The following is a 26588-nucleotide window of genomic DNA, read 5'->3' on the forward strand; positions in this document are numbered from 1 at the left end:
TAGGGTGTTTGATAAGGCTTCTGTATGTGTTAAAACTGAAGTCTTGCAGAGTAAGTAGACTTGAGTAGTTATTGGCCTGAAAGCATCCCATTGTGTTGAAAGTGTAGAAAAGAACTTGTTGGAATACAAGCACCATGCTGGATGTCCCTGTATCATAGAGAAGAGTTGGAAACATTTCTCTGGAAGAAATTAAACTGAAATATTTTTCTTAAAAAATTCTCTCCACCAGAAAATCCTAATACAGAACTCAAAATAAAACACACATGGGCATATGCACACATGTACATTCACATACACACACACACATTTTATCACTGTTACGTTAATAAGAATTAATGATATCATTGAAACCTGGAGTTTGGTAGATGTTTATATAATTTCCTTTATCGAGGTATGGTTTACTTTTTTAAGCTACCTGTCATTTCTGGTTTAAATATTTTCCAGGAAATTCACCCACACCAAATAAAGAAGCAGTTCCCTTCCCTTCCTTGGGTTTTATCTTTCTTGCTTGAGGACTGATATTCCTTGAGGCTATGTCCCAAAGTGACTTGTCCTACTGTGCCTAAGTGATAGCAATCTGAGTTTAGCTCACAAAGTTTATTTTGACACTGCCTGTGGACACAGAGTGGTAATACATAGGGAGGTTAAGTTTTCTGCTTTTCTACTTCATTGGAAAAATAACATTGTTTCCTAACAAATAAATGATAAAGGTATAGGGGAGAGGATAGCAATCATCATACATTTTTCTAGAGTTCTTACATTACAGTATCCAAAAGTGCTAAAACAGATGACAATGAGGGCTATAAACATCCCTTACAAATAATAACAAAACTTTATAAATTGATACGCAGACACATGTAGAACTCAAATGCAATCCACCAGGGTGAAATATGACAAGTGGTTCATTGAACACTACACAGAAGGTAAATGTAGTGTGTATTTTCCAATCACAACTGGAATTTTAAGTGAGTGGAATGGAATAAACTCAGTTTGGAATTTGAAATAAATTCAGTTTGGAATGTGTCTTGAGACTGAGGTTTACATAAGAGTTACACAAACCTCTCAGAGTGAAGCATGAGGCAAGGTGAAATGTTCCTGGCATTTGGAGTTTGATATAGACTTCTGAAGGACCAGGGCATAGACTTTTCATCAAGAGCTATTTGTTTCTAGTTGGAGAAAAAAAATGTAGATATTTATATAACATTGTGGGCTAGAGTAAAATTCCACCCGATACATGGAGTTGTGTACAACTTCTAAGACATGCTATTATTAATTGTGCACTAACAATACCAATAAAATATTCACATTGAATTGCCATCCTTTCTTCGCTTGATACCTGCTCCCATAGTTCTCAGGAGCCTCTCAGATCATGCATACTATAACTAATACACAAAAATGAGAAGTGGTTACAGAAAACTCAAGGAGAGTAAGGTAGAAAGAATTCGGAAGTAACCACTAATAGCGATTGTCTTACTCTGAAGCCAAAGCTCTTTTCTTAAATTACAGATTCTCATGAGTAAATTTGCAGGGGAATCATAAAGAAGAATAGACTCTGTTTACAAAGCTGAAGAAGCAACTGGTAGCAAAAATTGCATCTTTTCCTAAGGTAAGCTTAAAGTCACAAAAAAGACTTAATCTGTAGAGTTAAAAAAACTTGCATATTTCTTGCAAGCTTATAAATACCAAATACCGTGTTTAGTCGGGATTTCAGGGAGTTGCAGGATCCTAGACTCTAAAAGAGGAGATCATCTTTTAATTACCACCCTGAAAGAGAAAGGAGACTCAAGAATGGAAGGGCAACTCCTGTGTTGTAGGGATGTGCAAGAGCCATTCTGCGGCAGTAGGTATTCAGAAGCAAAGCCAAAGTGTTCCTGAAATGACAAAGAATTGGGTGACTTTCAGGAATGCAGGCTCTGTGAAGTTAGTGCTCAGAGTCAGTGATATGCTTGTTCTGAGTGTATGCATGTTCTGAGTTTTTTGAAGGGAAAGGGACAGTGGTGGTGGTGGATTAATCACTTACGCTGTGTTACACCTTTCCACTTTAAACAGTAGCTTATGATTATTTAGCCCACATTTGCTTTCAGGTAAAACCAAGATAAGTCAGCAAATATTTGCTTTTTCTGAGAATAATGTTCCTACCAGCATTACAGTTTTAGGGAGCAGTTCTATAATGTTTACGGTTTCCACTGCTTGGAGATTTCTGTATGTTTATTCCTGGATTAGACTCAAAGTAAGCTGATTTTGTCAAGCCACCCATTTCATCTGGCGATTTTAGTATTGTGTTGTTGCAGCTGACTTGCATGCATAAGGAATTACTGCAGTTAACAGCTCATAGGAATGTTTTGGTTATGAATACACTTTCAGCATGTCTCCAATGAAGGTAAGGAGGAAAAAAGAACTAAATGATCTACTAAAATGGTAATTTTTAAAAATATGTAAGTGGGATTTCAGTCATGGCTTGGTTGTATCTTCTCTACCATAGTAGAAATATAGCTGGTGATATAGCCTGGTGGTGCTTGCCTAGTTTATACATCTGGGCTCAGCTGCCAGATCTGCAAAAATATAATGAAATAAAGCTGCAGACATAGTAATGCAGCGACTCAGAGCAGAAACAAGAGGTCTTTACAAGAACAGTCAGATGAAGCAACCATGTCTGTCAAACCACATCCTTCCTGCCGCCCATGGGAAAGGGATGGTATTTGTGTTGAGCTCTGAGTACATGCAGAATAGATCTGTGTGTATTTCCATAAATAAAAGGACATTGTGTGTATTTGGCACCTGGAATGGCAAGAGGAGTTGATTGCTTCTGAAAGCTTTGTTCCAGCTCAAGAGCCAGCAGTATTTGTGAAGCACTGAACTAGGATCTGGGTACTAAAAATGCATATGCAGGAGGCCTATGATAGCATTAAGTTTAAAAACTAAGGCTTGTGAATTATGTTGCATCTATGGTTTGGGGGAAAGGATCTAACATATCATACATCCAACCTGTAGGCTAGCAAATCATGTTATTGTAACATTTTCGTACACTGCCTGTGATGTCAGTGAGAATAATCAAGTCTATAGTATACGAGAATATGCTTTGCTAAAACTAAAAACCTTGCTCCATTTTTCTTTGCTTATATTGTTCATATGTTCCTACAGTCACTTGGTGGCTAGTGAGTTTGTCAGTTATTCAGGGACAGAGTAACAGCCTTCTCCCCAAAAAGCCAAAAAATTTAAAATAGAATTACAAGTTGTACTAAAACATGTTTGAATTATTAAAATGAAATAGTAAATCTCTCCTGTCTTTTGGCTCCAATCATTCCATGTTGCAAATACCAAGAGAACAAAGAACTAAGCATGAACATACTTTAAATGCTACTGATATTTTCAAATACTTAATCTTAAACCTTATTAAGGAGTTTTCTTCATCTGTAACAATTTGGAAAATTTGAAAATTTTTCCTTGTTTTAGATTTTTAAGTTATTCTCAGTTTACCTGTAAAACATGTGAACAAATATGATTAAAAGGGAAGATAAATACTGAGTAATTCATATTGAGAACCATATTATTAGATCTCTGTGCATGTAACCAAAGTACTCTTTGGTACTTTGAATATAAGGCAAATAAAACAAACAAGCAAACAAGACTTTTGGTTTTACTTAAATATACTCATTTCTGCATGAATAAAACTTCCTTCTTTGAATAATGGTGGCAGAGAGTATTTTGCTGAAAAGTAAGATGCATTTTTAAATTTATTTTTGTTTAATTTACATTCATCTAAAAGTATTAGAGAATATATTTAAGCAGTGATCTTTATAAATTATGATATGGGAATGTGCATTGTGAAACTTTAAATGACAATTCTAGTCAAACTATCCAATCAAACTAAAGGATTAAATGTGTGTCAAAAGTCCAAATCCTGTCCTATAGAATGATACCATTTCTCAAAAACCCTAGTGAGTTTTAGTTCTTAAAAGTGGTCCCGTAAAAGAGCCTTGTATAATTCTGTGAGTAGAATTCTCTTCATAGGGAATGCTGCATATAGATGAGGCCCATGGCAGATGCGAAAGGAATGTCTTCTCCCAGTTCACCATCATAAGAGTCACCTCTCACCCCCACCCCTGCTCCAATGGATCTGCTTAGATCTCAGTCCCAGCTGTTTCAGGATCAAGTTCAAACACATTTAAGGGATAGACATAGCATTAAATCTTAGGCACGGCATTTCTATTGAGTAATCATTCATGTTTCCATGGCTTCTAAAACATAATAAAGACCATATATAGTATAGATGACATAAGTGCATTTCATAAACAGGTAGTACAAAATGCCAAGCTGAAAGTCAGTCAAGTAGGAGTTTATATTTTAATAGGTACGGAGAAATTCCTCTCCTAGAAGGTTGAAAAGGACTAAAAAAATATTTTAGAAATTTTCAGTCTAAATGAAGCGCATTCATTGAAATGGTTCCTACACCAAAAATGCATCATGCAGTAATCAATATGCATGATCTTTTTCAGCATGGAAAGGACAAAAGAAGTATTAAGTGTAGAATCTGGCTGACTATTATATGCACTTGTGGGTTTTTTTGTTTGTTTGTTTGTACCGGGGATCAAACTCACAACCTTACTCTTGCCAGACAAACAATTGTGCCGCTGAGCTAAATTCCCAGCCGTGTGCTTATGTGCATTGTATTCTCTCACAAAACAACTGGAGAAAACACAAACAAATCAAAAGAATGTAACAGTGTGGCATGATAAAATAAATGTTGCAGAACTTTAGGGAGGGGAATCAGAACCAACTACCATGGAACATGCCTACTATCTCATAATCTCAGCTATCAGGAGGTTGATGCAGGAAGATCATGAGTTCAAGCCCATTTTAAGATTTTAAGGCCCCAACTTAAAAAAAGACCTTGAAAACAGGTAAAGTAATCCCCTTAAAAAGGCAAGGAAAGACATTCCAGACCATCGAATTCTAGAAGGAAATGAAAAAATAACTAATTTGCCAAGACACATTCAGCTTTTGGTTGAATGGATAGGCATTTAGATACAATATTTGATCTTCTCCTGCAAAGTCATTCAATTTCTTTCATGTTCCAGCCAAAGCCTTTGAAGCAATATAACTACTTGATTTTGCCAGTAATTTAAAAGATGTAGTCACATGGAAAATGCTAAAAGGATTGACTGAAACCAATTTCTTCCACTCTTGTGAAATGTGCCTTTGTTTTAGTCTGATTGATTTCATAATAACAATACAGAAAGAACTTTACAACTATATATGTCTTAGTGCTCAGGGTCATTCATGCCCACCACTCATATATCTAATTAATTTGAGCAACATAGAATATTACTGTCCTCTCCTCAGTAGTATTGCTTCACCAAAATTTTTTTTTCTTTTGCAAGTTAATACCAAAGGGCATTAATAACTGAGATTCTAGTCTTGGCATCATTGACTATTAGATTTCTGACTTTGATTGTTGTTTGACATCTCTTAGTCCTAATTTTCCTTCACTGAATTATTACTTATTAAGTACCCTGAATAATACAAGTGCATTTTATGCCATGCAAGTACATTATAATTAATAAGCTACATTGTGTTAATTATAAATAGTGTATTTCCTTTAGATCTAAGTTAACATAATCAAGAGTTGTGATTCTTATGACCATTCAACCAAATTTTTTGTGGCTTGGACAAGCCATACACTTCTTGCAGGAACATTGATAAATGATTGTACTCTATTGAATCTCATATTCCTCTTACTTGGGTTCCATAAATGCAAGCATACTACAGGGTATATTCCATTCATTTCAATTACAGAATTAAAAACAGAAAAGAAAAGAAAATCACACAGACAATCTAGGATTGATTGATTGTGTCACCATTCAATTTGTTTTGATTAAAGCACAACAGTTCTTTGATGGTGCATGTATTGTATCTAGGTTAGCATATGGAATCAAAAGAGACGTGCATTTGTTCTTTTTAATCTGCTTTCCTTATTTCCTCTGTATAAGGTAAGGTATACTGCCCAGTTAGAATGTCAATGATATCTAAACCTATATTCATTAGGAAGAAAGCACTTCTTCCATTTATTTGTCTATATCCCAGTGTCAGTACTCATTTACTTGCCAGGAATATAAAATACATGAAATAGTTCTGTCAATCAGCCTTAAAAGGGAAATAATATCTGTAGACACTCTATGGTAAAAAGAAAACAAACTGAAACAAATGCATTCTAAAATAAAATGAATTGTACCTTTAATTTTTAAAATGTTGATGTCTTGTCAACATTTTTCTGTAGAAGATCTGTAATTATACTAACCTTAGTAAGAATTAAGAGAGCCCACTCTAGCCTCACCATGGTCTAAAAGAGTTCACATTTGTAATCCCAGAGAAAAGTTATCGGAATTCCAATAAGTAATTCTAATCTACCACTTCCATTGCAACACACAGTGCAAAAAAGAGACAAACACATATCTGTAGTTGTGAGAAGCCAACAGAATTCTCAGTCCAGTTAGGACGATAGCTACCCAGAACAAAGGCCTCAACCCAGGACCAAACCAGAGTTTTATTAATTTGTGAAGAGGGGAGTGGCTTGGAGTTTAGTGACTGTGAGAATGGCAGAAATTACGTGAATATTCTGAGTTGGACTAGGTAGGAGCACAACATCATCTCTGCAACACGCAGAGAGAGGTTTGCAGAAAGAGTAATCTGCATAACCCAGTTTGGGTAAGCATATTGTGTTTTTAGTAGGTGTTTCAGCTTTGATGTCTGGCCTTCATGTCCTGAGCATCACAGGTTCTTGAGCCTCAGTCTCAGCCCAGTATAGCATCTCTCAGCCTGGCTCCTCCATTGGGAGCTATAGGCGGGCATCACTGACTTGTCACATTGCTTCAAACGCTACATATCAGCTAGACCCATATGCACTGCTTAAAGCCAATTGAGGAGGTAAAGTGCTACCATAGCCAGCTCTGTACATGCCAATACATGGAATTAGGGCCAGGCTTAGCCAAAAATGAAGGCAAATGGTCTTCTTTCAAAGACAGCCATCCTGATGGTCCTCCACAAAAATCACATGAACAGAATTGGATTTTTGCCTTACTCTAGACTTGTTTTCAACTTTCTTTTATTGACTCAAGGCCCGGAAAATCCAACATCTTAGAGAAGTGTTGTTGTTAGAATCGCCCATAGAGCTGTTAGTGAAGTGTATGAGGCAATTGATGATAATTGCTGTTGTACATTGACTATGCTATGCGTCAGTCACTATTTAGCACTTTCTCTGCTCCATCTCACCACACTAATCACTTGCAAGATATAAGGTGAGTCAATAGAATCCACACTTTTTGAGGAAAACTTATGTGAGGTGTTTCTAGAACTACCCTAGCAGTTGACATGGGTATCATAACAAACCTGCATCCATCACAGCTTGAGGGGCCTCTCCTTCTTTCCATTTGGTTTCTAGGGATTCTAGCACTTGAAGATAAGGTCTCATTCCCTGGGCGAGTAGCTGTCAACATGGTGGCAACACAAAGTCAACCAAGTGTTGGATTGGGGAATGTGCCAAAAATCCAGGGCCTTCCACCACAGTAAGTCAGAAAAAAAAATTCCATTTTATGAATGGGTATATCTTGGCCCCGAACTGATACACATGAGAGCCAAGCTTCAGTCTCTGTTACTTTCAAATATGGTTAAAATCCCACAAATCTGTCCCTTTGTCTCTGTCCAAATCAATATTGACCCAAAGCCAAAAACTTTGCCTTTTTTGGACACGTTGCAGAGGCTGGACCAGTATCCAGTTGGCACAAAAGTTGACTCAGGAGGCAGTGAAACATCGCGTTCCTTAAACGGACCTCATTTACAGAAGTGCCTCTTGAGCCTGGTGGAGGGAAGCCAGTGAAAGTCTTTCTATGAAGTCACTTATGAAGCAGACATATGGCAAAACCAAAACAATACATCTGTGGCACTAACAGTGGCAAAGTGTCTTTTTCAGTATCCTTTAAATTGAGCTATTTTATCACTATACTATATATGACAGTAATGAACAATTGATTTAGAATTAAGAATGAATGAATGCAAGTCCAGACTTTGCCACCTAATTGTGTGTGTGTGTGTGTGTGTGTGTGTGTGTGTGTGTGTGTGTGTTGGAACACGACTTAACCACACTGGTTTCTTATTTCTTATATTTGTGCAATGCTTGTATTAATAAGGAAAATTCAATGAATTTATACATAAAAGTGCTTAGCACAATAACCACAATACAGAATACATGAAATAAATTGTAATGTTAGAGGAATTTGGAATCATGACTCACTAATCTGGCTTTTCTCCATGTGGATGTTTTCAATATACCTCCACAAATGCTCCTTGATCCTCCTTCCCCTGGTTTCCTGGCGTTTTTGTGTTATATTTTAGATTTTAATCTAATCATCAAAGCTAGAAATTCTAGTTGCTTACTCCTTCCCCGATATCTAATCAGTTACCAACACCTAATGTTTTGTTTTATTTTGCTTTGTTTTGTTTCTCCTAGTTGTACCCTCTTTTCTTTACTCTTACACCAGTGCCTTCTTTTAGGTCATTACTATCACTGAATCTGATTACTGAAGCTACCAATTATTCATCCTTTTGCCTAACCTGGCCTGACATTCCCCTCTAGCACTGTCTTCCAGCAGCACCCTGGGCTCTGACCCTCTTCTGTCACTTGGAAGTAGGAAGTAAGCATTTTAAGACGGCATCTCCTTTGATCTGTTTGCAGTTTCTTTTTCAGTCTAACTTTCTGCAACCACCTATTTTGCACTTAGTAAATATTTTAAAATCAAAAATTAAACATTAAAAGGTACCTTTATTATTTTTTGGAAAGTAATGGCAGATATTTCCCTTTGCTTTGGTGTATAATGCTAGTAGGTTTGAATTGAAGCTTGGGGCAATAAAAATAAATCTGAAATCAGTTAATAGTAGATTATTTATTTCTAAAATATTGGAAAGTTAATGAGCAAACACTTCAGGTAGTAATGCAGACACATAAACTAAAACTGAATATACTTCTTCTGAAAATGGGTGCAGCAAAGTTCTCCCTATCTACTCCAGGGATTCCCCCTGTGCAGCATGCACTTTTCTGCTTGTTCCTAGACGTGCCTGTTGTTCCTGTGCCTGTTCTTGCTTTTGAGGCCAAATATATTGCTGCATAAGTAAAGATAACATTCCTTCACTTGTTAGATTTTCAACATCTTGACAGCAGGGAGGCTGTCTTACACATACACTTCAAACAGGGCAGGATACTGTCATCCACTTAGAATTGTTTGTTGAATAACTGATGGCCAGCTCACAAAATTTTCAACTTTTTAACTAACAATAATAAAAGTTTTTCTGTCTGACTAAGTGATTTGTAAAGACTCCTTGTTCTGAAGTCTGGTGCAGAACTTGCAAAAAGATAGACAGTCTGAAACAGATGACCAGTGGTTTTCATTCAAGTGAGTAGATGTGTGTAATTTGATTACTGAGATGTGCACATTTTAACCTTCTAAAACTTAATCAATATTGTAAGATGTTTCTAACATGCTAGTATAAATGCCTTTGCCTTCCCCAATGTTTGTATATTCTTGCACAGAGGCCAAGCCCTTCGGGTAAATGTGGCCTACTCTCTGCTTTTGTAAATAAAGTTTTACTGAAAAACACGTATGCATCCCTCACACGTTGAGTTGAGTAGTTTCATCAAAGGCTGTGCAATTGATTGTGGAACTCTTATGTCATACTACTAGAAAGTCCATTTAACCCTCGTGTAGTACACTTTAAATCATGGAATGTTCTAATGCTTTTTTAAATATAGAATTATTATCTATTTGTATAATTAGGGTGCATTATGAATTAGGGTATTTTTTAACAATGTAGTAAAGTTATATTTGTAATTAGTACTCTACTTTTGAATTAAAAATGATACTAAAATTATTATACCCCATGGAGTTAGTGCATCATACACTCTACTAAACTAGGCCCCATTTATCAGCCATATAAGATTTTTTCTCACACTTTAATTTTTTCATGATTTTAATTTACCTTTTAAAAAGTCTGATTACCAAGCAGGCAGAGTAGCACACACTTGTAGTCCCAGTTTGTTGGGAAACTGGAGCAGAAACATTGCTTGAGCTCAGGAGTTAAAGGTCAGCTTGAGCAGCATATTGAAAATCTAGCCCCTCATCCATCTCCTCCCCTCACCCACAAAAAAAAGAAAGAAATAGGGAGAAGGTCTCATGATTTTTGCCTTGTGGCTGTCCTCAAGGATAAACCACTGAAATAGTTCTTGTTGGAAGTCCAGCAAATGGTTGTTTGCAGCAGGTTCTGGGGAGGAGTTCTGAGTTTCATGGCTTCCAGCACACTTGGCTTAATCTCTAGAAGACACATAGTGATAGCTAGTAGACAGAATCCTTGGCCAAAATCAGTAGACAACAATTCTGTTTTCCTCTAAGTGTAAAAATCTAGACAATCTCTGTCTTTGTTTTCCTTCTGTGAAATTAAACATGACAGTAAATGTCTCATTGAATCAGCTCCAAGAAATGATATGCTGATGAGATTGTTTGTGAAGAAATAAGAACAATTTATCATCAACTATTATATTTCCAGCATCTAGCAGTGTCTCCTAGATAGTAGTGTTTGCTGGGTCTATAATGACATGATAGAGAATCAGGGATGCTCTGAAATTCTCCCCTTAGCAACAGTTAAAAGAGGTGACCTGTGGATTTGAGACCCTGACTTTGAATACCAGACTATCACTCACTGCTTAGAAAAGCTTTCCACAAATCATTTGAACTTAAAGAAACATTTTCATCTATATGATACCAATAATAATACTGCCTATCTGGGAATTATAAAATTCAAACAAAGCGTTAAAAAATATACTTGGCAGATGGCACTCAGAAAGTATAAGTTGTAATAATACATTAATATGGAGAACTATAGCTTGTCCTGAAATTATTTCTTCCTAGAAGGTGGTCTTCTTCTGTTTGGATATAATTGTTACTGTATTAGCCTGCCTCTGGCCTTGAGAAATGAATATTAAAATGTTCTCTCATTACAAAACATCAGTTTTATAATTTCTCAGCCAGTTGAACCCTCCACAGTGAGGCGTTCTCTCTGACCTTTTCTAGTATCATCAGTTGTTTAAATTTTATATACAATTTTAAGTAGCTTTGTGCTACTTTTCCTTAAAGGCTTGGAATCATGTGCTATAAAAAGTGTTTTCCTGTATGTCTTTTATAATGAAGGTAATTTAATTGGGTATTCTGCCTCCACAGATCAGCAAGGATTAAAATGACTTTTTAAATGTATATTGTAGAAAATGGAAAGAAAAGCAACCTAATCATTCACATTCAGCACTTTAGGAGTTATGCATACTTGATTAAGGCCAATGGTGACTCTTGCATCTTGCATACAGTGTCTGCACACCTGCTCCACTAACAGGCGACAGGCAAGTTCTCCTGATGTGGTCACCTAATCAGTTCACATATGTTTATTTTGTCCCTGCATATTTTGACAATCATGATATAAGGGCACCTTGTGCACATTATACCAACTGTATTATTTTTTAATTCTTGCTACCCTTGAAGTTTCCTTGTTGAACTTTGCCAAGATTATAATTGTCACACTGTAAGAACCCAAGAAAATAGTTTTCTTAAAGAGGGAATATCCCAGCCAAGTTAATTTACATAATCAGTTTCCTTTTCATTCATGGCCACAGTACTGTAAAGCTAAGTAACTACCTCTTGCCCCCTGCAGAAAAGAGTTTCCTATAATGGAGCAAACGTGCTTTCTTCTGAACATACAAACACTTCATGTCACTGACACAACAAAAGTTGAATTCAAAAGCAGTGTTCAGGAATTGAGATAAAAGACAATGTGACCATACGAGTTATGAAAAGAATTCTGAGTTACTCATGAGTGTAACATTAGGACATACCTATACAGTAACTAGTTATCTGTTAAAGAAGGTCATATTGACCCGGTGACCAGAGGGAAAATTTCTCTTTTAGATGACACTATATCACCCATATAGCTCAGTTTGGTTGAGTAAGCCTTTTAAATATTTAAATCTTTAATTGTTCTATATTTTATAATTTCACAATGATACTTCAGTTAAATACTATGTAGATAAATTATTCTTTTGCTACTTCAGTTAATACTATGTAGATAAATTACTCTTCAAAATAATTGAAATAATATTAATTGATAAGTCTTTACAAAACAAAGCAAAAATGCTATGGTATTTTTCTGTAGCCGAAGATGGGGCAATTGTATAATATTCCAAATCTCAATGGAGGTTTTGACACAGAGTCTCTAGTTTCTATTTTAATTTTGACTCCAAGTTTTATTAAAATTTTTAATGAAGAATACAAATCTTCACTGTATACACACACACACACACACACACACACACACACACAGATCATCTAAACCATGGATTAAAGATTTATTCAGTCTTTAATTCAAAATGTCCTGTCCTTTCATGTCATAGTTTTCTCAGTGATGTGTTGAAGCTATGTGTTTTCAAGACCCCTTAAGGTGATATATGAGATTCATAATCTTAATTATACACAAAGAGTGATACACACTCAGTATGTTAGTTAAACTGCTGATTCCTTGGTGTGAATCAAGACAGGGACACAAAACTGTGCTCCGACTCTTTGTGTTCTCCAGTACCCCTTGCTTATCTCTGTTTCAGTTAAGAGTGTTCGTGTAATCATTAAATATACTTAAAATATACCAATAAAATCTGATTGGAAATTGTCAAAAAATAAAATAAAAATTACTATTAAATAATTGTGTTTGTGGTGGTATAGTATAAAATAGCAATTTTGTTGACTCTTTTTGGGGGAGGGGTGGCTGTGGATTGAATTCAGGGCCTGTGTGTGCTAAGCTCATGTTCTACCACCATGTTAACACTGCAGCTCTAGATCTTATTCTTGGAGGAAACATCTTTTTAATATTCTGTGTACACATTTTGAGGGATGCATAAATTTTTGTTTTACAGGAAATGATGATGGTTGTCTTTAAAAAAAAATAAAGAGAGGATACTGGTAAACTTGTTTCAAATATAATCTGAGCTACCTTTTATGAAACCCCATTTGCATGTGAAAGAGCAACTAGCAGACAAACTGCTGATCTAGAATTGGGTATTTTATAGACATTTTCCCAAAAATGAGTGACGTGTGCTGTCACTCAGTACAAGGAAAGCAGTCAATAGTACTTGTTGCCAACAATAAAATGTGAGCTTTCAAGAGAAAATTTAGATTTTAGAAAAACTGTCACCACCACTGTGAGCTTGACAGCTTTATAGCAGAAACAAAGTTTTCTGTTGAGACTGGTGGTGATATTAATTAATGTGGCTTTTTGTATTATATAATAAAAAGTGTCAAAATCTGCATAATTCAAGAGACCAGTATTTTTTAAAATACATGGTACTACAAAGTCATGGATGTGTAAAATGTGTATTCAAAATAAACTTAATTTTTTATTATTTTTAAAAAGCAAAACAGAAAAAGGTAGAAATAATATAGAATTTCAAAAAAATAACAGTAACAAATCAACACTAGTTAGTATATTACATATTTTTATCTTAGAAGTAGTTGTTCATTACAAAATCTAAGCTTACAAATGAATAGACAATCAAAAATGACAGCAGAAACCATTCCTTTTGATAAACTAACAGAGAATTAATAGTATGGCTATCTATCTTGTACACTAAAATATACATACAGCTATCTGTGTATATTACAAGTTGTTCTTTCCTTTTGAGTACTTTCTTTCCCTTTCTTTATTATATCTACTGTACATTTTGGATCTTATTACTTTTTCAGTATTTTATTATTATTTAATTTTTACATTAGAGAGACAATATGATATTTGCAAATGTGGGTCGTATTTCACTTATAAATACAGTCTCAAGTTGCTTCCATTTACCTATAAAAGCCTCAAGAGAAGCCTTTTTATAGCTGAATAATATTCCAGTGTATAAAAATATCACATCTTTTCTATCCATTCTGCAGTTGATGGGCATTTTGATTGTTTCCAAGATTTAGTTATTACAAATTATGCTACTATAAATATGGTTGCACATGTATCGCTGTGACATGGCATTTTCAATTTTTCTCAGAAAATACCTAGGAGGGGAATAGCTGGATTGAATGGCACTTCCAATCCTAGTTTTTTGAGAGATCACTGTACTGATTTCCACATGGTTGCACCAGTCTACACTCCCGCCACCAGTGAAGAAGTGTTCCTTTTTCCCCACAGCCCCAAAAACACTTGTTGTCGTTGATTTCTTGATGGTAGCCATTCTTTCTGTAGTGAGATGGAATCTTAATGTTGTTTTAATTTGCATTTCTCAAATGACCAGTGATGGTGGACATTTTTTCATGTATTTGTTTGCCCTTTGTATCTCTTCATCTGAGAAATGCATATTCATTCTTAAAGTTTATTTGAGTGTTGAGGATCAAGTACATATTAGGTTGATAAATAGAGAGCGACCATTCTTGTAGAATTTATAGAGGTAACAGTCTATTCAGAGAAACTGACAATAAAAGAATGTGCCATGATCTGGGCACTTCAAGCTTGGGTTGCAGGGCAGAGCCATTGAGGCAGAAGCTGGAGGTGGAGAGAGAGATGGGGGATTCAACTTTAAGATTCTCATTCTAGAAAGATAACTCCAGCAGTATCGTAGAGGCTAATGTGGATGAAAGACTAAAGAAAGATAATGCTGTTGCAGAAGTGGGAGAAAATGGTTAGAAGCTGCTCTAAAGCACTCACATCAGTAAGGAAAACATAGTAGTAGATTTCAGCAGTGTGAGTAAGATAGAATGCAGTAGACAGCTCTCGGTGATCAACTGACAACTGAGATAAAGAAGAAGAAAAAGATAACATTAAGTTTTTATTTGAAGTGGATGGAAAATAGTGGTATTATTCACACTGAGTTAGAGGGTATTATGGTTTAGATCTAAATCCTATGTTCCCTTAAAATTTCATATATTCAGAGGTGGGGCTTTTGGAAAACAATTGGATCATGGTGGCTTATCCTTCGCAGTGGATTGATTAAGTGATGATTCCATAGAACCTTGTTGGAGGAGGTGGCCCAGGGGGCCTGCTTAAAGGTTGCTCTCACTCTTCCTGCTCTCTCTGCTTCCTGACTGGTCAGCTTTTCTCTACCAGACCCTCCCATCATCCCCTTTTCTGCTGTGGAGCAAGATTACCATGGAATGAACTTTCTGAAACTGTGATCCAAAATAAACTTCTCTTCCTTGAGCTTTAGGTACCAGGGAGTTTTGTCCCAACAACAATAAAGCTAATTGATATGGGGGATTAGGAGGGAAGATGAGGAAAGAAGATGTTGATTAATTGAGTTTAATATTTTTTAGCTCTACGTGCTGTAGATTATCAGGTGCAAATAACCAATGGACAATTGAATGTGCACGTCTTGTAGTTAAGAAGATCAGTTTATCAGTGTCTGCTGAGGGAACACAGTGGGTATAAGATGAGAACACATCAAGGCTGAGGAATTTGACAACAGATAAATGAACGATATTATAATTATAAGGCAAAGTTGAGATGAAGAAAGATCTCAGTTCATGATTTGTTCGTAAGTAAGGAATTCAGTTAGTGATTTGTTTCTGTCACACTTTTATATGCAGTTAGAATAGTGATAACATGTATGCATTTTGCATGTGAGTAAGAACAAGAGAGGAGTTGGTGGAGAAAATGAAGAGAAAGCAAAAGAGGAGGCAGAGGAGAAGATAGAGTATAAGCATGTATGGAAACTGTGAACATTTTCTGGTACTAAATTTACCTTTCTAAATATATGACAGCATCTATGAAATTTAAAGCACTTTAATTTTGGTTTAAAATTAAATGTATCTTTTGCTAACCTTTTATAATCTGTAAGTAACCATTAAGACTTATGCTTCCAAAACACTTAGAAATCCCTCCTCCTTGATGGTTTGACAGAGAAGAGATAGATCAAAACTGAAGTTAATCAGGGTTAATCATATATGTTGTGATTTGCATTTGAAAGCATGTATTAAACTACTTCATAAGGATTATTGTCCTAAATTCTAAAGAGGGAATAGGAATAATTAGATTCAAACAATTGTTTAGCAGCCTTTAATTTTTGGTGAACTAAAGAGAACCTTTGAGTCTCAGAAGTACTCAGTGACACAGCTCGCTTCAGCAAAGGGTTTTGCTCCATATATTTGCATTTGATCTGTTTCCTACCCATGTGCCCATGAAGTCCAAGGACTCACCTGAGCTCACATGAGCTGAAAGGAGTGGAGAGCTCAGAGAACAGAAGAATTTGATCCCCAAGGAGTTATACAAAGCCTTTAAAACATAGAGTATGTCTGTAATCATGAATAATGTAATCATGAATAATGTCTGTTTTATTAGACCAGTTTGATTCAAATAGAAGATTAATACCATTTTAATTTTGCTTGCAATCCTAAAAGTAATATTTTCTTCCAAGTGTGTAGCACATACTTATAATCACAGCACTGAGAGATTGAGGCAAGAGAATTACAAGTTTCGGCCAAGCCTGGGCAACTCGATGACTTAGCAAGATGCTTTCTCTCAAATTTTGAAAAGGAATGGGGATGTAGCTCCAAAAGGATGACATTTTCTTGCAGACCTCTCCATTGATTAAATGTCATTTTATTCAACAAAGATTTTATGACACTGTATCCTTTCATCTTCTGTTTCTTCATCATTTGATCAGGTTACCAAAGTTCTTTGGTTCCCTGCCCTGTCCACCTGTTTGAGATACAAGTCTTTCTGTGGTCACCAGTGCCACATGTACCACCCACTACCTCACTCAGCCTTGAGCCAAAACCTAGGTGTGGCTGCACATGTTGGACAGTTCTCATAATTAAGAAGAGGTTCCCAGGACAGGAGAGATGCAGAGGAAATCCAGAATGAAGACCCCAAAGTGTTTCCCAGCTGTCCCAATGACATAAATAAAGAAGGGCATTATGCAAACAGCTTCTAGTTACAGTGGTAAGCTTGCTCTTAGTAGATGGGTATATGACATTAGAAAGCATTTAAGAAATATTTCACTATCATCACTATTGTTTAGTAATTTATAAGTTAGAATCATGTGTTAGATACTATTAATAATTGCTTATTTTGCTATAAGGCGCTATAGATACATATAAAGGTACTGTAGCTTCATTATAAAGCACAAATTTGTATTCATTTTGGGAGAATAAATTTTTGAAATATGAGAAATAAATAGGAAATTCAGTTGAAGTAAATTCAAATATTAGGTTTGGTGTAGCTACTCTACATATCCCCTATGTAAAGAAAAAGGAAAGAAAGCAATTTATGCTTATTAAATATCTGTATTGGTCAGATATTGTGAAATAGGTATAAACTGTGTTCTCTTTAATTCAACTCGATACAAAATTTGATTCTATATATTCTGGATCCAAATTTTAGGATTAAGAATTTTTTTCAAACAACAGAAATTATCTTACCTTCCAGACTTTGTATTCTGTTACACAGCATAGAAAGTGTTAGTAAAATGTCATCATGGTCCTCTATGGTGTTACTGTTTTGTCTATTTCTAGCCATATAGAGGATAACTTTTGTTCTTGAAAGGCAATAAATCTACTAGCAAGGAGCACTCAAAGCCCTCAGATCTTGTTATTTAATACCTATTTACCCTTAGGAAAATATTCTAGGAGAAATGCAAGACTCTATGTCTGGGGCAGGAAACACTTAGGATGAGGATAGAGTATCTTGTTGCCCCATACAACCAGGAAGCCAGATTGCTGAAGGCATGTCAAAATGACTCAGATTCAAATTGAATGGACTTCTGCTAGTGTATAGTGGCACAATTTGAAAAAAATATATAGTTAATTGAAATATTTTACATGTGTTAAAATTTCATGGATTTATAACACAAAAGTAACTTTTGAGGTAACTAGAGGTGCAACAACATTCTAAAAACTAGTAAAGAAAAAGAATCTTAAAAAAAAGAATAGTGCAAAATTTTTTCTGCCTTTCCTTTCTTGACAAACTATGCCTCAGGCTGTATTGCATAATTGATAAGAGAAATGTGGTATTTTTAGAACCATTTTAGTTAGTCACTGATAACGAAATGTTAGAATATCATTGACTATAATATAATATATTAAATTAAATATAATAATGAATTTGGGAGTGACCACCAGTCACTGTCAAGATCACTAGCAGAAAAGCTGATATGAAACTCACATAAATTAAATAAATCAGTATCAATGAAGTGAAAGAAGAAGAAGTTACATATTAAAAGAGAAAAAGGCAAACAAATACAATGTGTGGACCCTACTTTGATCTTGATTTTAGTAGAATCATAAAATTACACCTGTAATACAATCAAATAAATGTTATTAGTGAGCATTTAAGAATTTGTATGATATTGACATAGTGATTACACATTTGTGTGTCCTCAAATGATAAATATTAATTAATGTACAGATCAAATCCCTTCAAATCAATCTGATAGAAGTGTGTGACAATTTACATGAAATAAAATTTCCATATGTTGATTAATTACTGAAACTGGGTAATTTTTCACTACTTGAATTTTAAATCCTTCTTTTTCTATAGGGTTACTCATTTGACACACAAAGCATTTGCATTTGTTCCAGAAAGATGGTACTGTTAGTACAAGAGACTTGTCATAATTTCAATCTATCTTTTTTTGCATGGATTGAAAAATAGACTGTATATATGCTCAGCGACAAAAACCAAAAACTTTAATAGAAAATGAATGTGGTGAGAGTTTATCATCTCTAATGTCACTCTGATAGAGATTGGTGTGAGAGTAAATATAACTCTGGGTATCCTACATGTGTTTTGTTTTTTAAAAAATCAAGTAGTCTCCATAATTATATTCTAGATGATGCTGATTTCCTTGATGCAAAATCAAGGAATCAGAGCACAGTACCTGTGTTCATTTTTCGTGCAGCAGAATCACTATGCCCAGAATTTATCCCTGCTTCTGTCTGTCCCCCGCATCTTCAGATGTTTGGCATCGTTCACAAATTTTAAATAAGCAGTATATGTTTTCCTGTTTTATTATTCTTTTTAAAATTGTAAGATAGGGGCTGGGGATTTAGCTCAGCGACATAAACGCCTGCCTTGTAAGTGCGCAGTCGTGAGTTTGATTCCCGGTACTGATAAAAAATAAATAAATAAATAAATAAAATTGCAAGATAATTTTAAAATCATGGAATCATTTTTAATGTATTTGTCAAAATAGTTTATTGTCACTTTTATTTCTCAGACATATACTTATTACTCTTGAATCAAATAACACTGGTAAACAAAAACAGCAAATAAAAACGAAGAAGCATTTTGGCTAGAGCTATAAGTTTCTGTCACATTCCTGTTTTCTGACCACCTATATATATTTTCTGATCATTGGTTCTTGAGAACTGACTTTGGTTCAATTATTTCTTTTTTTTTCCTTTATCCTTGAGGATGCACCATCCAGAGAAAACTGCTCTGCTGCAGAATGCTGACGAATTAACATTCCTGTACAGTGTACACTAGTGTGAACACTACACAAAGGCCGCTCTGCTGAAATAAGTTAGCAGACGAACACACACCGGAGGGTTTTCTTAGCTACATGACAGTGCTGTTGTTTTTTTCCAGTTATATTCTTCATCAATAAGTGATCCTTCGGAGGTACTATGGAAAAATTAAGTAAAACATAATTCCCACCTTTATTCTCTTCCTTTTCATGAGGTTTGAGCCTACAAGGGAAGGAAAACTAAATCAGTTCTAGTTTTATCATATTGTCTGCTAAATAACAGTAACTAAAATATACTGCACTCTTCCTATGTGCCAATGTAGTGCCAGTGCTGTGTAAATATGAACACCTTTGCACTTCACAGGGATCCCATAAGGGAAATGTTACATCACATATACCAAAAGAATAATTGGCAGATTGCAAAGAAAATAACCTGCACCAGTGCCTATAACCTAGACTGATAAGAATAAGGACTTGAATGCTGCCTTCTATACTCAATATAGACTCTTTAAGGATAAATATTACAGGGGCTGGGGATTTAGCTCAGCGACATAAGCGCCTGCCTTGTAAGTGCATGGTTGTGAGTTCAATCCCTGGTACCGACAAAAAAAAAAAAAAACAGGATAAATATTATGTTATTGCTGTCAGCTAGGGAATAAGGTATAGTTAAAAGATAACCAGTCTGGCACCATGCAGTACAGTTGTAGACTCAACTCACAAGGCTGTGGTTGGAGGACTGCAAATTTGAGGCCAACCTACACAACTTAGTGAGACTCTGCTTCAAAACTGAAAAAAAGGGGGGGGGGGCTGGAGTGTGGCCCAGTGATAAGGCACTTTTCTTGCATGTGTAAGGCCTGGATTCAACTCCCAATACTTCCTTCCCCCAAAAACTCAACACAATAACATAACAGCAACAAAAACAATAATAGCAACAATAATAATTTAAAACTTGTTACATCATTATTTAACTCCATCTCCACGCTGTTACCTCCCAAAAACAAAGGACACTAGCAACACAGGAATTCTACATAGGGACATTGCTGTGTTAGTGGCTCTTAATCTAGAAATAGAGGAATTACTTCAGGATAATTATCAGATATTAAAACTAATAATAACGATCAATGCAGAATGCTACTAAATTTCACTTTCTATCCTGGGTTTGAATCTTTCTCAGCTTTTCTATAGTTTTCTTTTTTAATTTTTCCAAGATTAATTGCTAATGTTGCAGATATTCGTACCTTACAAGGTAATAGCAGAAAAATTCATCTTTCTAATATTGCTTTGGCAGCATGATGTTATTAATATATTATGTTTCCTTAAATATAATAAGGTAAAGTAACTTGGGGAAAAAACATGCCTATAAAATGGCTGCAACTTGGATTCCATTAAAAATGTTCCACAAGGGAATCATAGAAATCAATTCTCTACTCTTAATTTAGTTCTGCATTAAAGTTCAGTCGTGCTGAAAATGTGTGAATACACTCATATAACACGTTGAATTTGTATAGAATTACTGCTACTGCTAGAATATTTTAAAGTAGTTTACTGTTGTAGTTCATTTCAGACATTTTTTCCCAAAATAAACTAGCTTTTGGCCATGTAAATACATGTTTGACTTAATATCTACATCTTCCTCCTACACATTCCTTCTCCAATGTATTACCCTAAAGTATGCATTTAGTAAAATGATGTGTCTGGACCATTTAGTCATCCAGGGCATATTTATTACAAGAATTTTCAGCCCATATTTTAGTGAAATAGCAAAGTAATATTTACAATTTAATTATTGCCCTTTATCACCTTGAGTAGTGAATAAAGCCTCTTTTTAATGACTGGTTTTGACAAAATGAATTTTCCACAGAAAATCTGAGCTAATAATGGAACATAAATCTAACCTCTTACCCAGAGATCAGTCATGGATAATGTGATAATGTCATTGCTGGAATGATTGCTATAAATCGGGTAAAGAGCACACACGTGCACACACACACACACACACACACACACACACACACACACATCATAGTGTTGGAATGTTTCAAATGTCACGTACCAAAGTCTCCCAGGCGTAGCCTAACACCAAAGGCCTACCAGACAGCTTTGACTCTGCTGACTTTTCACATGCACTACCCTCTTTCTTTTTGTTTTAATTTTTCTTTAATTTTAAAAAACAAAACAGAAAAAAGGACAGAAATGATATAGAATTTTGAAAAAAATGGGAACTTAACACTAATTAACATATTGCATATTGTTATCTTAGACGTAGTTATCTTGTAACCACTTTCTCCTTGCACGTTTCTGTCACTACTTCTTTGCTGAATAGACCTGGCACTGTGGGTTGATCTAGGACACAAGTGGTATTTTTCGCATTCGCACTCACATTATTTGCAACATGGTGCTGCTGTCTCTGTGGTTCTGACTAATGGTTTACTCAGAAAATTATCCCTAAAATATCCTAAGTAGGTGACAATTGTAATGGATTCCAAGGATACCTGTCAAGAGATCTTTAAGCTGATCTTTCAGGACTTACATGGGCAATTCTAAAAAAGGAAGAAAGGAAGGAGGGAGAGGGAGAAGAGGGAGAAAGGAGAGACTTAAGAGAGGGAGGAATGAAATTAAGAAAGGAAGGAAGGAAGAAGAAGAGAAAGAAAAAAGGGACTGAGGGAGGAAACAACCCAACACAGCAACAAATTTGACTGCTGTTTTTTTTCCTTGTGATACTAATCTGGGAATGGTAATGATGACAATAATGACCAAAATAAAGAAATAATTTCATGTGGCTGTACCTTCTTTAGTTTCTCTATCTGTTTTATTAGTAGCAAAAATTAAGAGAACTATATTTTGAAATGAATATGAAAATGTCACAAGTTTTGTTCTAAGACACTTTTGCAGAAAAAAAACCAATGTGAATAATTTTTTGCAAATCATACCTGACACAATATCTACATTTTCATATAAGCTTTTGGTCCTTTCTCTCAGCAGTCTCCATCCCTGATTGCCCTATGCTCTCCATTTTCCACTGTGATATCACCTGCCTACAGCAGGAGTATGCACCTCTGTTTGTACAGAACTCGAGGGAAGCCTTGGGCCACAGTGCTTAAGCACTTGCTTCTCTATGGAGAATCCTGGCAGGAAGTTAGTGCTGCAGCTTAGTGGTGGGGATAGGAGGTGATTGCAGCCAGCCAGATGGAGATTATCATTGCATGATCAGGCTAAGAGGGGCTTGGGACTCCAGGAATCCAGTATAAATTGGAGATCAGGGACACAGTAATCTCTGGGTAAGTGTGACTGATTTGGAGAGGATGGATGTGTTGTTTGGTACTAGAAATCTAATAGGTAATTGGACACAAGGATGAAATGAGAAAGGGACAAAGCCAGTCAGGACAGACCTATAACTTCCTTTTCCAAGTTTCCATGCACTGGACACGAAACTTAATCATTCTGGCACCTTTTCTGCTCTCTCAAAAGGTTGTCCTGTGTACTCTATGTATGTAGAAAACCGATATGTAAATGACAGATATTATCCAAGGAGTTATGCTTCCTTTATAAAGGGTTGTGAAATGTTCACCACGCCTGGCCCTAGAAAGAAACTTTCACTAAAGGCTTCTTTTTTCACATAGAAGTCTTGATCACTGCTAGAGCAAGGTGTATGTAATCAATCCTTCACATCCCATTCTTTTACACTGTCCCCACCTGTTTCCAGAGATTTCAATCTTTTGGTTAATGTTCACCACAGGAAGCACCTAAGAATAGTCTTGCCGCCCTGAGCAGATGCTATCTTGGGACGCAATGGGTGGAGAACAGCCAAGAACATTGTGGCAAATAGGTGCCCAGTTGGGCTTTTCAGTGTTATGTATTTGACAGGGCACAGCAGCAACAGCAGGCTTTGGCATTGGAAAAATGCATGGCCTGGTTCTGTTTGAAAGCTCCCTGTCATTTCAGAAGCACTTGAAACAGGCATGCATGGGCTTTGCTGCTGTAATTACAGGGACTATTATTAGGAGTTCGAGACCTGTACTTGTATTGCCCTTTTTACCTAAGGAAAAAGAAAGTCAAAGTCATTTCTCTTCCAAAACAGCACCAATCAAAGGCAACTGTAGCAGTCTTTCACCATAACACAGCAGAGCTGTTAAAGCTTTAGCGAGGCAGGCTAAATCATTTTGGCTTTCAGGCAAGACACTCCCTTAGTGCACAAGATATTATGTGATTCATATTGGATGAAGATGGTGAATGCTGAGGCCCTCCACCCAGATTGCAAAACAGCCAACTCAGCATAATGCTGGGACTTTGCATTATCGAAGAGCTCAGCATCATATAAATGCCCACCTCGTCCCATAGTCATAACATCACATGCCGAGAATTTTTTTTCTCTGCTGGTTCTAAAGACTTTACTGGAAAAAATAGGGCATGCCCCAGTCATCTCATGGAAAATAGTTAAATTGATGACAAGACTCAATATCTACTTGCTTAGCAATATGTTTTCTAAACATACTCTTTTACTCTGTTCCTGCACTGTGCTGGCTGGTGGGTACTTTCCCTGGGAGATCTGTTCACTTTGCTCTTGTACTGGAGCTTAATGATGGAATGAATGTGAGATGCTTTGTATAGAATTGTCTAGGGACATGCATGTTGAGATACAGCCCTCCCCCGCCCTGTATATTGGAATAAATGCACTAGCTTTGAGGTCACAGGGTGAATAGAAAGCATTCCAAAGGAGTGCAGCCCAATGGGAGAGTTGTAGCAAAAAAGAGAGTCCCTGAGAGGCATCCGTTGCTTCCTACAAGGTCACTTTCTGTCCTAAAACCTTCTACTTCCTGTCAGGACTGGAATAATAATGGAATGGGATGTTTTCTAGTCCAAGAATTTTAGAGGTTAAAACTGAAGTTAAGAACACTATTGTCTTTCAACACAACAACTGGAAATCACTTCAAAATAATACTATGAAGTGCTTTGCCTAGGATTTGAGGGAAAATATTGCTTTTTTTCCTTCCTATTGTTTACCAATTTCCAAAGCTGGAAGTTTGGAATTTGACAAGCTTGCTTCAGAGTACCACTGGCTACCAAGGAAACTGACACTGAGGATGTTTTTATAAACATGCACAGAGGTGAGGGAGAAGGTTAAATTTAGTTAAATAGATCATTGTTATTTTTAAAAATATCCCCCCAGCTTAATTTTTTACTCCCTGGGTTTTTTTCTGGCATATGTTCCATTTCTTCTCCATTCCGTGTATTCTGTAGATCTGTATTTTTCCCATCACCCTCATTGTCTGCCTGTTCCTCAAACATTCCCTGCACAAGGCAGTCTATCCCCATGTTTCATCTCAATTCTGGCTTCCAAACATCTCTCGATCCTTTCTTTTTCTCCATCATTCTCTTCACCATCCACTTTCAGATGATCAAACTTTTCAGTTCTGTTCCAAACAAAACAATCCCTGCCTTATCACTGAGGATACATATATTTATTGGTCTTTCTCTGTAACTCTAGATAAACATGATACAAGAGAACTTTTTTTATAAAAGGATTTATTTGTGCTAGAAAGTATTTATGTCTCAGTTATCTGTTGCTATGTAACAAACCACAACACAATTTGTGATTTAAAGCAATCTTCATGCATCTGCTCCCTTTTTCTGCAATTTGTGTGGGGCTCAGCTGGGTGTTTCTTCTGCTGGGGTCACTCGTGTACCTGCAGGCATCTAGAGAATCAGTTGGGACCAGGTAGTCCATGGTCATCTTCCTCTTACATATGAAACAGCAAGACGATTTGTGGCCACTTCCACTCTCCTCTCTATGGCCAGGCCAGCCGAATGGCTGAGTTTCTTACAGTTGTCTCTGATGTCACATCTTGCTGGAGGACCAGTCCCCTTTAATGGGTGAAGAATAGTCCTCTTTGGGGCAGGGGATTTAGCTCAGCGGCATATGCGCCTGCCTTGCAAGCAGGCAGTCCTGAATTAGATCCCCAGTACCGATAAAAAGGAAAAAGACAAAAAAAAAAGAAAGAATAGTCCTCTTTGATAGAACACCAGACAAATCATGAGCATGTTTAATCCATTGCAACCACTCTTTTATGGAATTTTCATTGAATTTGTTTAATCGTAGGTGATATGTAAATAAAAGAAATATTCATTTTATTTTGCAAGTCTGAAAACCAGGAAAACAAAAGCCTGGTACCATTTTTAAACCTCTCTGAAGGTTATTTCAGAAACCATAGCCTTTTGATCACTGGAATAAGACCAAAGTGCTAAATACTCATTTTTCATCTTAGATTTACTTAGTCATCTGCCTTAACCTAAACTTCATGTGCTGAATATACATCTTTTAGAAAGCCAAAAATTATTATAATGTATTGAAAGAGGAATCCATGTCAGGACATAGTCAATGTCTCATAATATTTAATGAATTCATGAGTTGGAATCCAAAGTAAAACCAGAGAGGAGAAAAATATTCTATTTAAATGGGACTCTAATAATCATTGAAGTAATGAGGACACCTTCATGTTAGTGACTGTTGTATTTGTAAAGTTGAGCACAAAATGAAAATGAGTGTTCAAATAAAAACTTTTTTGTAGCAACAACTGGCAAATGAATTCCATTCATTACTTTTCAGTGTAATTTTTGTGGGTTTGTTTTTTTTTTTTTTCAGTTTGTGGCGTTGTCAGTCTCCTTTACTGTTATCTAATTTCCATTCTCTGTGGCAACAATTAGTTCCCACTTGGAAGTTTAATTCCCAGCTGCTAATGGAGGGTTCCACTTATACTCACTAAGAGTAGGACTGTAGAAATAGGTAGCATGATCTTAATGGACATGGCCTGCACATCCGAGGCCTGGGCACAGGTTCTGATAATAGTAACAGCTGGTGTTAACTGAGGCCTGGAAATGTGCTGGGCCATCTGCACATAACTTAGCAGCCCTCCAGATGAGATCTCTGACATGAAGTCCCACATCAAACATGAGCAGACCAGACATCAGAGCTCTTCACATGTCAAGGGTCACATATCTAGTGTATGATGTAGAACTCAGATCTCACGTATAGATTTTTAACACCAAGATTTACTTCTTTCTCTGA

At 36.1% G+C, this 26588-nt stretch overlaps 1 protein-coding gene across 3 annotated transcripts in view; it reads left to right on the forward strand.

Annotated features, from left to right (window-relative positions):
* Positions 1–26588, forward strand: part of Chrm3 (cholinergic receptor muscarinic 3) — a 448118-nt gene that overhangs the window by 261526 nt on the left and 160004 nt on the right. Inside the window, exon 1 of one of the 3 annotated variants that reach the window (XM_063259680.1) lies at positions 1507–2380. The exons of the other annotated variants lie outside the window; for them this stretch is intronic. The gene's annotated coding sequence lies outside the window, so the exon portion shown is untranslated. Of the gene's footprint in view, positions 1–1506; positions 2381–26588 lie in introns of those variants that run through there. 3 annotated transcript variants of the gene reach the window in all.

Source organism: Cavia porcellus, unplaced genomic scaffold, assembly GCF_034190915.1.
Source record: "Cavia porcellus strain 051 isolate PalLab524CR breed Dunkin Hartley unplaced genomic scaffold, mCavPor4.1 scaffold_13, whole genome shotgun sequence".
In the NCBI taxonomy this organism is placed as follows: Eukaryota; Metazoa; Chordata; class Mammalia; order Rodentia; family Caviidae; genus Cavia; species Cavia porcellus.